The sequence below is a fragment of the Fukomys damarensis genome, unplaced genomic scaffold (assembly GCF_012274545.1).
Source record: "Fukomys damarensis isolate Sample0158 unplaced genomic scaffold, DMR_v1.0_HiC HiC_scaffold_24, whole genome shotgun sequence".
NCBI classification, from domain to species: domain Eukaryota; kingdom Metazoa; phylum Chordata; class Mammalia; order Rodentia; family Bathyergidae; genus Fukomys; species Fukomys damarensis.
The window spans coordinates 11,350,591-11,354,742 of NW_022900936.1; the positions used below are offsets into that span (position 1 = coordinate 11,350,591).

General features: G+C 46.0%; 1 protein-coding gene and 1 non-coding gene across 2 annotated transcripts in view; both read left to right on the forward strand.

Annotated features, from left to right (window-relative positions):
• The window catches only part of Tiam1 (TIAM Rac1 associated GEF 1), a 401,135-nt gene that overhangs the window by 12,757 nt on the left and 384,226 nt on the right, over window positions 1-4,152 (forward strand). The window lies entirely within an intron of this gene.
• LOC117283284 lies at window positions 3,569-3,699 on the forward strand. The gene has a single exon (XR_004514274.1). It is a non-coding gene; the product is annotated as a small nucleolar RNA SNORA1 (small nucleolar RNA).

The following is a 4,152-nucleotide window of genomic DNA, read 5'->3' on the forward strand; positions in this document are numbered from 1 at the left end:
TTTAATTTCCTCTGTAATCCATTGATTGTTTAGGAGAGTGCTGTTCAGTTTCCATGTGCTTGTGAAGTTTCTATAGTTTCTTGTGCTATTGATCTCCAGTTTGATTGCACTATGATCTGATAATATACAGGGGATGACTTCAATTGTTTTGAATTTATTTAGACCTGTTCTGTGAGCCAGTATGTGGTCTATTTTGGAGAATGATCCATGTGCAGCCAAAAAGAATGTATATTCTGATTTTTTGGGGGTGGAATACTCTATAAACATCTATTAAGTCCATGTGTTCCAAAGCTTGGTTCAGTTCTATTATTTCATTGTTGATTTTCTGCCTAGATGATCTGTCAATTTGTGATAGTGGGGTATTTAAATCCCCCACTACAATTGTATTAGTGCTTATTTGGTTTTTCATGTTACTTAATATTTGTTTTATATAGTTGGGGGCATTTATATTTGGTGCATATATGTTTATGTTTGTCAACTCTTCCTCTTGAATTGTTCCCTTTACAAGGATGTAGTGTCCTTCTTTGTCTCTCTTAATGAGTTTTGGTTTGAAATTTACTTTATCTGAGGAGACCAGGAGTTTTGAGAGGATAAAAGCAACACTTGTTTGAATGGGGAGAAAAAAATGACAAAAAAAATTACTTCCAGGCCAAAAGGAATGAATAACGCAGCTACAAAGGAAGGGCACCTATGGCAGCAGCGAGTAATCCCGAGGGGTGGGTGGAAGGCGGCAGGAAGGAGCCCCTGGCGGGCTCGGTGCTCCACATCCCCCTGGCCGCGCCCTGCTCCCAATGGGAAAAGTGGGCACATTGGCTCAAGCGCAGTCTGCGTCATAGTGTCACCGCCAAGCACAAATGCCTGTTGCTTGGCTTTTTACTACCAAGGAGGAAACCCAGGCTGTCTGCCTCTGACCTCCATCTCCAGCCTGTCTTTTTATTTTGAGATAGGGTCTCACTAAGTTGCTGAGTTGCTTAGGCTGGGCTTGAACCTGTGATCTTCCTGCCTCAGCCTCCCAGAATGCTGCTGGACTTAGAGGCATGCACTACCTTGCCCAGCAATGACTCTTCATTTTTTTTTTTTCATACTAATGCTACATAACTGTCATTCTCCTTTACTGATGGACCTTTAAAAGAAGCACTTAGAAATCCCAGTGATGGGATCTCTCTCCTTCTTTTCCAGAAGAAGAGAACAAATGCTTTTGAGGAGAGAGCACAGCTTTTCTGTGACGCTTTGCAACCTGACCAAATAATTCACTTCAGCTCAAAGAGCAGCTACTCAACTGAAAAAAAAAAAAAAGTCACAAACACAACAGGAAAAAGTACCAGCTCCAGGTACTCCGCTGTTGTTTATTGTTCACATGTGTAGGTGACGTGGTGGGTGGTGGGAACCAGCCACGGGCTGGACTGTATCTTTCCAGAGCTTGGACGGGGACCCTCTAATCCCAGAACAGGGCTGTATTCAGAGACAGTGCCTTGAATGGAGGGAGTGAATGAAAATAAGGCCTTTCCCGTGGGTCCCCATCCAGCCTGGTTGGTGTCCTCGTAAGAAGGGCAGGTGTGACACAGGGAAAGGACACAGAGAAGGCGGCCATCTGCCAGCCTGGGAGTGAGGCCTCAGGAGACACCACCTTGATCTCCGACTTCCAGCCTCCAGGACTGTGAAGAAACACATTTTGTTGTTTAAGCCGTAACTATGGTGTTTTGTTTTGCTAGCCCTAGCAAAGTAACCTAGTACTTAAAAAGTCAAAGTCAAACCCTTGAGGATATCACCGTTGGTGTGTGTGTGTGTGTGTGTTTTAATCACTTTCCTCATTGCTGATGCAAATGACCAGCACCCCCCGCTTGGAAGAAAGGTTCCGCTTGGCTCATGTTTTTCAGTTTGTAGCTGGCTGCAAGGAGGGAAAAACATGGCAGCGGGGCCTGGTGGAGGAGAACTGCTCACTCATGGCAGCCAGGAAGCAGAGAGGGAAGGCAGGAGCTGGGAGGAGACACACTTCCAGGGCCTACCTCTACACTGTGCGTGTCTGAAGGCTGGGGAAGCCGAGGCTTTTCTGCCTTCGCATCGCCCCCTTCCTCGCATTCCCAGTGTGTTACACTGAACAGGGCAGGCAGTTTTAAATGTTTGTTAAATCACTGTGCACCCACTACCACATCTGCCAACCTTTCTCAGATAACCGGTTACAGAGAGCAAAGGTTTGTTTTGCTCACTGTTCTGGAGGCTCCAGGCTTTGGTTGGCTGGGCCCATTGCTTTTGGGCCTGTGTTGAGTCAGCACATCGTGATGGGACCGTGAGGGGCAAAACTGCTCAGCTCGTGGCCAGGAAGAAACAAAGGGAGAAAGGAAGAGATGAGGGTTCCATCATCCTTCTTAAGGGCACAACCTCCACAACCCAAAGACCCCTCACGGGGCTCTGCCCCTTGAAGTTTCACTGCCTCCCAGTTGCACCTCCATGGGCCTAAGACTGCAATACCTGGTCCTTGGTGGGCAGGGATTTAAGATCCAAACTGCAGCACTTACCTTCTAAAGAAGAGTTTTGAAGATGAGACTGATACATACATGAAAGAGGCCAGATATGACCTCTGGAAAGGGAAAGATAGGGTCAGGATGAGAAACAAGTTGTGCTTATTGTAAAGAAGATAAAAAATAACAAACCCCAGCAAGACTGCCAAGAAAGAGGACCTCATATGCTCTTGGTGGCGATATAAGTTAGTACAGCTGTGATGTGATGGAAAACAGTTACGTACATTCCTCAAAAAGCTAGGACCAGATCTGTTCCCCCTGCTCTACCATGTGGCCCAGCCACCCCACTTCTGAGTGTACATGCAAAGGACGCCATGCAGAAAAACACCGGCACACCCATGGTGTCTTGAGCGGTACATTCACCATAGCTAGCCAACCGAGGTGTCCCTCAGCGGATATGTGGATAAAGAAAATGAGGCTTCATAGTCACATCTTTCCTCATGGCTGGGACACAGTCGCTGACACCCGTGACTTTAAGAAGGACAGCTTTATTCTGGCGCTCGGTTCCATCCATGGTTGACTGGTTCCAAGGTCAAAGGGCCTGGGCAGAGGAGAAGGTGCTCAGACCATGGCAGCCAGGAGGGAGAGAGGTACAGCAGTAGCTGGGGACAAGAAAGCACCCTTCCAGGTCACACCCACACTGACCACCCCTGACCACTTCCCACCTCCTAACAGCACGTTCAGCCAGGAACTCATCAATGGATGGATCCCCTGCTGAGCGGAGGTCCAATCACCATCTGTGCATGTGGGAATTTTGCGGGACTTTTTATTTATTTATTTGGTACCGGGGATTGAACTCGGGACCTTGCACTTCTGAGGCAGGTGGCAGAAGCACTGAGCTAAATCCCCAGCCCGGTACATTTTAGATATAATCCATTGTACGTGGTGTACACATAAAATGGAATATTATTTGCCCATAAAAAAGTCCCGTCATTTCTGGCACTATTGATAGAATGGGAGAACGTGATGAGTGAAACAAACCTGGTTTAGAAAGATAAATGCTTGCATGTGGAACCGGGAGTGTTGATTTCACAGAAGAGTAGAATAACAGCCTCATTCTGGATAAGAATGGGCACGGCTGACTTGCGTCCAAAATCGGTCACTGCGGCTGAATTGAGACAGGTGGTGCCTCTATCATAGTAAGTGTATCACCATGGTGACCATAAATCCTGCAACACTTTGCTGGAGAGTAAAACAAAGATGGAAAATTATTGACTTTCAGGATTAGAATTGAATGGTAAACGGGTAATATTCTAGAATCTCAATCACATTCCAACACCAAGTACTTTCTATATGATTCAAATTCTAGGATCCTAAAATAAACTGCTGGGAGAAATTTGGGTCTAAAAATCCCAGGAATTTTGAAGTTGTCATAAATGTGTCCGTAATTCAAGTGGAGATAAAAGCGCAAAGAAAAAGAAAAGAATTATGACTAGCCAGGTGCAGAGGTGTGCACCTGTAATCCCAGCACTCAGGAGGCTGAGGCAGGAGGAATCACTGTGATGTAGGAGGCCAGCCTGCGCTAAATAGTGGGTTCAAGCCCAGCCTGAACAGCCAAGACCCTATCTAAAAAACAAAACAAAACAAAAAAAATACCCCCAAAACCCACCATATATATACATATATATGTATA